Here is an 11,278-nt window from a genome sequence, read left to right as displayed (position 1 = left end):
TCGCAGCGCGCTAACCACTGCGCCACCGCTCCACACAGACAAAGATCCCCCGTATAGCCTTGACAGACTGTAGGGGCAAGTGCTGTTAGCAAGCACCTATGAAGGCCGGAACGGTACACGAGGGGGTGGGTTGGCCAGCACCATGCCCGACCGCCTTTGTCTCCCTCGTGGCGATGTTTACATACCACACCAGGTACTCATTTGAGGCTGAGTCGACCTAGGGGAGGCCCAGGACCGGTTCAGATAATCGTCACTGGTGTTGGCCGTGAGCGGAAATCGAACCCGGGTGGCCGGGTTGATAGCGCAGCGTAGCGCTAACCGCTACACTACCGCTCCCCACTGCACACATTCACATACACGCATCGCGTACGCGCGCACACACACACACACAAACGCCAGATCAACAGCTGGAGGAGTATTTCATTCATGCAGGTACAGGGAAGCGTCTGTCACATCACGCATGGCCGTGTCTGAAATGGCTCGTAAGCAAAGCGAGCCGCTGCTCGTGCTACGACAGGCTCTGGCTCGAAGTGCCCCCTGCGCGTGCGCTCCCTTGAGGAGTTCTCCTTTTAACCAGCAGGCTGTGTAACAAGTCTTCATGCAAACGCCGACCCTGCAGCTGTCACCGGCGAAACAATTGCAATGGGGAAGACGCTACTCGGCTTTGCGCGCACTCTGTGTCTGCGCGCGTTTTGAGGAGTAATAGTTGAAGCCATCGGGCGGACGAAAGGAGAGACGCACAGACGCAGAGGAGGCGTGGACCCTGCTTGGGACAGCCTGGCTCAGGATATATGTGTGTGTGAGTGCTTTGCTGCACATCCGAGAGTGCAGAAGTGCAGCAGAGCACATCTGAGAGTGCAGCGGGCACCGGTTGATATTTGCTGCAGCAGCACGTGTGTGTGGTGTGTGGATCGGATCTCGCCGTACCGAGAGGGCCGGTACTGCGCCGTTATTTAGACGGTAAACTAAAGCTGCGTTCGTGCAGAGGAGCAAATTTCATACAAATGCAGCTGCTGATCTCACAGCCGGTTGATGTGTGAAAACTCGCCGCCGTCATAGGAACGTGGAATTTCCGCCACAGGAATATAAATGAAATATGGGCACCGCCTCAATGCTCAATTGAGTGGGAGGATTACTTTTCATAGTGCGGTCCGCTAAGAGTATTTGGCTGCTAAAAACTTGCACGTGATGAGTCACTTCGTTGAGCTATCAGTTGTGGCCAGGTAGCTTCTGAAAAAAAGGTAAATAGCACAGTGGGCCTTACCTGGTAAAATAAAATAAAATTGTATAGTTTTAGTTCAGACACGCGACAAAATAGTTGTGGACCAAATAAAATACGAAGACAATATTCCTCGTTCACAGATCCGTCCTTCTTACACGTCTGATCAGCCACAGGGCCTTTCCGGAGGTGTATAGTTTCAGCAGCATTGGTTTAGCACGTCTAGAACTCTGCACTGGTTTGGAAATTCACGATCGTGATTATTTCGTGTGTCACGCGTTTGTGGGGGTTTGCACGAGGCCACAGACCCTCAACGATTTTACAATCAGCTCGCAGTGGACCAGCTGACAACAACATAGCCCGGCGTAACAGTGTCAGTGTACCAAACCACGTAGCTTACCAACAAATTTTGTCACTAAAAATGTATTTATTTATGTTTTGATTGCCACTTGGCATTCCCGCAAACAGAAAATCACATTTAAAAAATTCTCCGCAAATATTGTTTCACGTGACGAGAGGCTCGAAGTGCTGCCCCCCCCCCCCAATCGCTGCGCTCTTCCCAGAGTGCAGTGGGGGGGTGGGGGGCAAAGTCCGGACTCCCCCCCCCCCACCCCCCCCCCCCCCACCCCCGTCAGCTGGTGATGGATCGCCGGGGCCCACTGCAAGCGCCGTAATTGCATCTCCCTGCATCGTGCTGCTCGTTGATTCCGCCGCGATATTTCCCTCCGCTGAGACTCTCGGCAATTGATGGTGTTTTAAAAATGAACGATGCCGGGCGGCTTTGCTCTCTCTATATCCCCCCCCCCACCCCCCCCCCCCCCCGTTTCCTGTAAATCCCACCCAGAGCACCGACTCCGCGCCTCTCACACGTGCGCTCCTCCTTCCCAGATGTTGAGGATGCACAAAGCCCCTCTCCCCCGTTCTCACCCGCAGAGATCGACGCGTCGTACCATGGAGCGCGCGCCTCCCGATTCTGACGTCTCTTTGTTGTCTTCTGCGTCAACGTCAATGACGTGGCGTTGTGACTCGTACGGGGTGACTCAGCATTTCGCACGGTGTGACTCAGCCTCGTACATTGCGACTCAGCCTCTCATACGTTGCGGTTCCAGCACGTGCGTTGTGCCCCAGCCTCTTGCACGGTGTGACTCAGCCTCTCGCATCGTGTAACTCAGGCTCTCGTACGTTGTGGCTCAGCTTCTCGTACGTCTTGGTGTGGTCTGGGATTGTTGTTGTTGAAGTTTCTGCTGCCCTGCCCAAGAGTGCATTTACTGTTGAAAAAATTGTCACAAATGAATGTAATTGTGCAATTTGTACTCATGGACTTTGTTTACCTTTAGTGACTTGTTCAGCTTTCCCATACTCTGCACTCATGCCTTTTTCTTTGGTTCTTTCGGTAAAGTCACCACGTAGAATGAGAATAAAATAATAAATTGATAACATAAAATAACGCAATAATATTCTCACGACGTTTCGGCCACAACACAAGCGGCCTTCATCAGGTGAAGGGGACGAGACTGTCTGGAGGACAGCGCTGGAGTGAGAAAGCCACGCTGAGATCACGACCTTTAAGCTTAGAGTCGCGGCAGCTTAAAGGTCGTGATCTCAGCGTGGCTTTCTCACTCCAGCGCTGTCCTCCAGACAGTCTCGTCCCCTTCACCTGATGAAGGCCGCTTGTGTTGTGGCCGAAACGTCGTGAGAATATTATTGTGTTATTTTATTTTATCAATTTATTATTTTATTCTCATTCTACGTGGTGACTTTACCGAAAGAACCAAAGAAGATGAATCCTTGCAGTCACGAAAGCTTCAAATCGAAACTCATGCCTTTGTTTAGTATTGTGTGTCGTTGTAACGTCCTGACCCGCTCCTACTGGACAATCTGTGAAAAAAAGAATTTCATAGCTCATCGGATTCTTCCAGTCGAAATAGAGATTCTGATTTATGAGGCAGATGTCATTGTGGTTGAATAGAGACGTCACGCGTGCACTCGGCGCTGTGTAGAATACTTGAAAGCAGATGCATTGTAATAGACTCGAGCTCTTGCTGTGCATTACAGTGACATCGGGAGTTGAAAGAAAAGCAGAGACGGGCGCTATCGTTGCACACCCGGTGGTAATAATGAGCTCACTGTCCACCCTCAATCGCATCATCCACTGCACGAACCATGGCAGTAGGTGCGGATACCTGATACACAAATTTAAAATAAAAATACCTCTCTCTAGTCGCAGTGGTGCGACTGTGGTCGTCCAGAACAGAGACCCTCAGTGCAACAATTTATAACGACGCAGTGCCTCGATGCAGAAATGCGAAGGAGACGCCACAACGGCGAGACACCACCACCGCTGCTCCTGACGATGTGGTTATCTGAGCTTGAGACCACCTGAATGGTTCAATCTGTAAGTTGCTGCTCTGCATCGGACATCATCAGCCATGCGAAAATAAAAAAAATAAGCTCGTCCAGAGAGATCTAAACGGTCGCGAGCGGAGGTAGTTTGAGAAGCAGCATTTTCCCTTTCACAACTTCGCAGAGCGCGTTTATTAACTGGCACCTGCCGCGTGAGAATGAGCTTCGACCACTTCAATTCCTGGCTTTTTCAGGGGACGATGGCACGCGCGTCTCCAATAATAATAATAATAAAAAAACTAATTTGGGAAAGTTTGAGACGTTCATTGCAAGGTTTTTACGTTTCGTGCACCTTTTATTGTAAATCGACATAGCGCTGTCGATGTCTCCACGCGCAACATTTGACGAGGTACACAATCCCGGAATGCCCCGCGATTATTACACAAGGTTTCTGGTTTTAAGCGTCGGAATCAAATGTCCCCCGATTAGCACACGCACGTCGGTGGCTAGGAGATGTTAACTACCTCGCCTGGTGTGCAGGAGGTCGTGGGTTCGATCCCGTCCCTGACTGCCTGCTGCTGCTGTATATGTCTGTCTCTCCTCGTGGATTTGTTCTCTCCTCGTCCTTCAGGAAACTCTAAAGTGTGTTGTTTGGAAAAATGCGAGGAACCGGAGAGAGAGGGAGACCTAACAGAGAATGACGACGACATTATAAGTTGTTGGTGCCAGAAAGATGTGGCACTACTTGAGCATATTGGCACAAGACAAAGTATTCACCGCGGTTGCTTGGTGCCAGGCTAGGTGCACTCGCTCACTGCCCCTGTTAATTACTCACCACGGTTGCTTTGTGCCAGGCTAGGTGCACTCACTCACTGACGCACTCAATTATTCACCACGGTGGCTTGGTGCCAGGCTAGGTGCACTCACTCACTGACCCACTCAATTACTCACCACGGTTGCTTTGTGCCAGGCTAGGTGCACTTACTCACTGACCCACCCAACCCAGTCACCTAACACACTGCCGGTCAACACATTTCGCTTTCCGCTTATCTCCTCGCACCGCTCGACTCTGGATTTCCTACCCATCGTCTCTTTTCCCCTCGTTCTTCTCATCGCCATGTCCAAATCAGGTCACCTAGTTGCCTCTGATCGAGCACAACACTGCCAGTGCTGTGTTTTTGGTTGTTGTTGTTGTTGTTGTTGATGGTGTTGTTGTTGGCCCTTTTGGATGCCTGCGCTTAGCAAAACAACACAAAACGGTGCCTTGGCTCCAGGTACCCGCGTCTCCACTGTGCCCCACCCCCACCTGCCCTCCTCCACCTCTCCCCACCACGTCCCCACCCCCTATCCCACATCGCCTTCCGCGGTGATGTCAACCGCCGCGTCACAGCCACGGGTCCCGCGTTCCCCGGGGTCGGGGGGTTGGGGGGAGTGACAACCCCGCGCGCCCTCGCGATCGGAGGGCCGGGAGCCACTTTGGTGGCCAACGTTGTCGGCCCACGCTCACATCACTCAGGGCCGCTCAACAGCAGAGAGGGGGGCCGTCACATCACAGCGCGTTGTGGACGACGTCGACCTTCCCTGGCCCACGGGCGCCTCCTCGCCGGTTGCGTTTATTAAATCGGTGACGGGACGTTGCCAATCCTCTCGGCTTGTTTATTTCTGCTCTTCCGCCAAGGGGCGGAGCGCGATCGCCTGTGCGCGCTATTTGATGCGCTGGGTGTTGACAGAGGGACTCCTGAAGCGGTGATCATTGCAGCAACCGGCACACAAATCTTCGTGGAACGGGCAAACATCCCCGCCCACGGTAGGGCTCCGTTGACGTTTGAAACCGGCCGCGGTGGTCTGGCCGTGTAAATAGACGACGCTCAAGTAAATTACTCGTAATTGCTTTCGGCTGATGGACGCCGACGGACTTAAATCCTCACGCGTGATTATTTTTTTTGTTATTTTATTTTTGGCAACGACAGAGACGAGTGTCTGCGCCGCGTCTGTTTACCAAACAACGTACAGCCCACTGTTGTTACGCGTTCCCTGTGCGCCCGCGCATGAACACAGCCACTTATGTTTAACGTCAACGTTGTTACCGCCGCTGTGCAAATGAAAAATAATAATAATAATAATCACTCGGGGGAACATCCGTTACTCTCATAGACCATGACGCCGGTTATATCAGTGGGAAGATCTGCGCTGGTATAATCTTTAAGCCTTTGGAAAATGCCACCAAAAGGCCGTAGCGTACTTAATTAAAGGGAACTTCCACTTCCACCGCATATAACACAAAGCAATCGTGTTATGAGCTGAGCGGCGGGTACCCATGCCGTGACAAAACTATTAAATGGGGCAAACCACTTTCCCATTACGGTGCCCGAGCTCCCATTAAAGGTTTAATGAACGCGCTCTAAAAAAGGCGAACAAAGACCTCGCTCTCGTTCGTCCAGGGGCAGCCGACGAACTCCCACGTGCTGTGCCGGATGAAGCTAGCGCGGGGCCTGTAACATATGATGTTATAAAGGGGACCTGAATTTTTTTTTAAAAAAACACGTAAATATTAAAACACGTGAATTTGAACTTGCATAGTAAAGTAATTGTATTTGTTCATTTGCTATACAGCCCAGATAATACGACACATCGCTAACATTAAACATCCAATCGTTCATAAAAGTTGAAGGCAGAATAGTCCTATAGTAATAGAGCAAGTGCAGAATCACTGAGCCAGAATTGATAGCTTGAAAGCATTTAGCGCGGGTCTCGGGGTTAGCCGAGGCCCCGCGCGCACATCCACTTATGCAATTTGAACGTATTTACTACTATAATGAGCCAATAATGTCTGTGTGCCCAGCGCGTGATGTTACTCCATGTCGGCCAGCCCCCCTCATTAATACTCATGAACAGGTGACGTCATCCATATGGACCCCCCCCCCTCATTAATAATCATGAGCGGGCGACGTCACTCCACATCGAACAGCCCCCCCCCCCCCACATTAATAATCATGAAGAGGTGACGTCTTCCAAATGGACAACCCCGCCATTAATATTAATTCGCGGCAGACGTCACTCCACATGGGGGGGGGGGGGCGAGGCGCCTCCTCCCCCCTCCTCAGCGTCAACTTACAACCCTCACTACAGAGGCAGAACCCTCACGTCACGTGACCTCCGTAACGCTATTGAGACATCGAAGTAAAAAGGACGTCATGATGAACAAGGGGTCATAACCTTTAAATGAAATAGGTCTGTGTCACCGCGCCCTTACAAATTGCACACGAATTGATGCAATGAATATATCACATCGCGGTCTGCTTTCCGCTTGCAAGTTTCAGATTTACTGCAATACACCCGTCCTTGGAGGGGCAAAAGGCTCGTCTATATATATAATTTGATAGGCGCCACGGTGGTGTGGTATTATCTGGTATGCAGGAGGCCGGGCTTTCGATCCTTACCCTGACGCCTCTATATTTGGAGTTGGCGTGTCTCTCTCCCCGTGGTGGCGTGAGTTTGTTTTGTTCCTCCAGGGTCCTCCGGTTTTCCCCTCCACGCGTAGAATCAACATCACGCGTTTAGAGTGTTTGGCTGCTGCAACATGTCCACGTGACGATGAGACACTTCGTTGAGCTATAATTTCTGATAGCCATGTCGCTTCTGAAGAAGAGCTACGTAGCTCAGCGGGCCTTACCTGGTAAAACAAACAGCCTAGTTTAGTTGAAAGCCGAAGGCTTTGCGGCCACTTCTAATCCGAGTGCGGCTTTCCTTACTTCCGTCAAAGCGTTCGCCCCTCATTACCGCGACCACCTTCGGCAGCGGGAGATGCCCGACGCTAGCAGTGCATGGCGAAAGTTCGAGAGCAAGAGACGATCCACGCGAGGTCAACGGTAGGGGCTGAACGATTTGGGGAAAATATCTAATTGCGATTTTTCTGACAGATATTGCGATTGCGATTTGATTTGCGATTATTTTTTTTTAAAGTCAAGCTTCAATTCAATATTTACTGTGTAATAGATGCAAAACATGTGATGGAACATTACCACATTGTACCATCAAAATATGAACTGCTCTATATATTCTAACGCAAGGATGAGAACTTAAAAGATGTGAATTGCTTCCAACATGTATTTATTAAAATGTATTAATTGAAATAGAACAATCAAGCATAGAAAAATTAAGTTAAATAAAGTTCTAAAAATAATAAACAATTCCAATAAGTAAGTAAGAAGACTTTTCAAATCTGGTCGAGCACAAATTGGGTCGAGGCTCAAAAGAAAGCCGTCCCTTGGTGTGGACCAATCAGTTTCAAGGACAATGCATATATTATCATAGTATGTTTTTTGTTTGTATTTTTGACTGCAGGTATTGTGGTAATGCAGACATAAATCCTTGTAAAAAGGTTTCAGTTTTGTTGCCAGAAAAAAGAGGAAAAGCCCTATTATTACGTTCAGCCATAGTCCTTGCACGGGCGAGCGTGCCTTTGCCAGCGCGCAGCTCCCAATGCCATGGAACGCTTCGCCTTTGTCCATAATACAATGAGAGTCGTAAGATATGTTTGAGTCTGTCTTGAAAACTCACCTCTGTAAACTGGCCTTTACCCCCGAGTTCTGGCCGTTTACACCGCAGGTTCTGTTTATTCCCTGCTTTCCACACACAGCGCGCATTGGGATCTACAGATTAAAATGCGCCACTTTCAACATGTACATTAGTATTATTTGAATAAACACAGAAAAACGAACTTGGATTTCCATCCGTATATATAGAGACATTGTTCGGTGATCAATTACTCAAATACTGCCAATCAATCCCCTAACATACAACTCGCTCTCCCCAATGGCGACATGGGCCACATCGAGAATAGGAGTCGTGGGAAGGCAGGATCCGAAGTCGGGGGGGGGGGATGAGATTTACTGGGGGGGGGGGGGCTTTATATCCCCAAGGACACGAGACGCGCATGCGCGCCGTGACTGCACGGGTGGCAGTGTCCGTGGAGAAAACGAAATGACAGATGTTTTCGTTCTCCCCGCTAAGCGGAAGGGAACGGATTTGAGCCCGTTTCCCAGCCAATGTTCACGACAGTGCCACTGGGCCGTGTGGTTTGTGTCGTTTCAATGGGGGAGTGAACCTGGGCCCTTAGCGCCTGGGCAGATTGGACGTTGAGCACTCCCTGTGTATCAGACGAACAACCCGCATGCATATGTATATGAGACAAATATCCCCCGTGTAACCTTAATAATCTGTTGGGGCAGGTGCTGTTAGCGAGCACCTATGCAGGCCCGCACGGCACACGATGGGGTGGCTGGCAAGCTCGATGTCCGGCCTCCTTTGTCTCCACATTGTTGCTGGAAGGCGACTTCCTCCAACTGCCCAGCAGCGTCCTTCACGAGCCTCCTCCAAAGAGGCCGATCTTGACAACGCTGGTAACAATCATCGGCAATCCACTCAGCTCCACATCATCTGGTACCACATCACTTCATCTCTTCTCTAGCCCGTGCCGTGCCCGTTTAGCCCCCTCTATCCGGCTGAACCAAAGCTGTTTTTAGGCATGCGGTGGCTGGGCATGCGGGCTACATGACTCAGCCAACGCAGCCTTGCCTGCCGGAGGAGCTCACCGATGTAACTTTGTCAAGGATTCGTGAGCTCCTCACACAATTCAGCCTGGTTAAACCAAGGATGGATAGTAGGCAGGCCAGCCTAAATATTTATAACTGGCGAAGATGTTCGAATAGGGGGGTCCACGTTTCGCAAGCATAGAGAAGGGATGGCATGCTGTCAAACCGGAGCTGGTCATCAGCACACTGCCTAGGTATGAAAAACTCTCCACAACTACCCCATCACCAATGGGGAGTTGAGGGGGTGGAGTGTTTGATGGCACAACATATCCAGGCAGGTGCTTAGTTTTGGTGGGGCTGATGGTAAAACCCCACCTCTTAGTGGCAGGCTCCAGGTTCTTTTAGCAGCGCCTCCAACTCCTCCTTTGAGTGAGCAGCTTTCACCAAATCATCGGCATACATAACATGGTTGACCAATATCGAGCCATCCTTTGACTGCACCCTAGCATCGATTAACCTCCCATTGTATCTGTACCAGATGGAGATTCCTCTGGTACAGCGCCGTAGAAGGTTTCACGAACTACGTGGTCGAAAAGGATGTTAAATAATATGGGAGCTTGATGATATCCCTGTCGCACCTCAAGGTGAACATGGAATGTCTCCAACTCCCGGCTACGTAGTTTTACCCGGGCTTGCCCACCATAATGAAGGTCCTTAATGATTGTGAGCAGGGATTCAGGGACTCCGTAAGTACGAATAACAACCAAGTTCCCAGGCCTATTGATGGTATCATACGCCTTGACCAGGTCAATAAAGCAGACATGTAGGTCCTGTTGGAATTCCCTATACCTCTGCTGTAGCAGACGGACAAAAAAATATGGCATTTGTGCAGAACCGCCCTGTCCTGATCCGACATTGGGGCTCCGTAAGCCTCTCCTCTGCGTGCCTGCCAAGGCGATGTTGAATAATCCTTGCCAGGACCTTTACCGGCACACCAAGGACGGAGATGCCCCTGTAGTTGTTACATCCACCGAATCCTGCGTTCCAGACTGTTATTAGGATGTTATATAGGGCAGTCTGCACACAAACACCACCCTCACTCAGCAATTCTCTTGGGAGATCATCTCTGCCCGGCGCTTTTCCTGGTCTCAGACTCTGGATCGCTTTCCGTACTTCCTTCAGGCAGCCACGACAAGGGGGTGACTACTTCTTCCAATATTTGAGGCACGGCAGCCTCAGCAGAATCATCCCCACTTTGCCCCATCATGCTTTCCAGGCTGAGCGATTTCCCCTCCCCCAAGACCTCACAGTATACACAAAAACAAAGATCCCCCGTATAGCCTTAACAGACTGTAGGGGCAAGTGCTGTTAGCGAGCACCTATGAAGGCCGGGACGGTACACGAGGGGGTGGGTGGCCAGCACCACGCCCTACCGCCTTTGTCTCCCCAGTGGCGATGTTTACAGACCACACCAGGTGCTCATTTGAGGCTGAGTCGACCTAGAGGAGGCCCAGGACCGGTTCAGATAATCGTCACTGGTGTTGGCCGTGAGCGGAGATCGAACTCTGGTGGCCAGGTTCGTAGCGCAGCGCGCTAACCGCTACACTACCGCTCCCAGTATACATACACAGACACACACATAGACACATACACAGACACACACACAGACACACACACCCACAGATACGCACACACACACACACCCAGACACGCACATAATCCCGGCAGTGCACACACTCATTATATTTGCGCGCGCATTACGAGACAAATATGGAAATAAAGGAACGTGGCGCAGCTGCGGGCGCGCGTGAAGTTAATGAGCGGCCGTGAAAGACGGCGCGCGATTGATGGGGCGCGCCGTCTTTACATAGTCGCCCCGTAACGAGCGCGGATCCGCGGTGTTACCATGCGCGGCTCGCTACCCGCACGCGTGCACAACGCGGAACTCCACCCCAAACCAACGCGCGGTTCGCATTTAATAATCACTTCCACGGGATTTCACGGTCGCCGGCAAAATCTCGAGCCCCGCACCGCCACCTCGCCGCTTTCTCTGAGCTGTGAATAAATCGCGAGCCATCGAGCGAACCCGGACGGACAACTGCGGGCGGTGCCTTTATCGAGAGGCGATAATACAAGAATAACCCGTCCGGCATTTCAACCCTAACCCTATTCGACGGGGGAG

General features: G+C 50.9%; 1 long non-coding RNA gene across 1 annotated transcript; it reads right to left on the bottom strand.

Annotated features, from left to right (window-relative positions):
• Nucleotides 1-4,922: 4,922 nt before the first annotated feature.
• On the bottom strand, nt 4,923-10,672 carry LOC142929765 (uncharacterized). The gene is made up of 3 exons (XR_012945913.1): nt 8,811-10,672; nt 8,123-8,184; nt 4,923-7,235 (listed from the first exon to the last, which is right to left on the bottom strand). It is a non-coding gene; the product is annotated as an uncharacterized LOC142929765 (long non-coding RNA).
• Nucleotides 10,673-11,278: the final 606 nt, after the last annotated feature.

This window comes from Petromyzon marinus, chromosome 34 (assembly GCF_048934315.1).
Source record: "Petromyzon marinus isolate PM22_M1 ecotype Great Lakes invasive population chromosome 34, UKy_Petmar_22M1.pri1.0, whole genome shotgun sequence".
Classification (NCBI taxonomy): Eukaryota; Metazoa; Chordata; class Hyperoartia; order Petromyzontiformes; family Petromyzontidae; genus Petromyzon; species Petromyzon marinus.
This window is presented reverse-complemented; position numbering and strand designations above follow the sequence as displayed.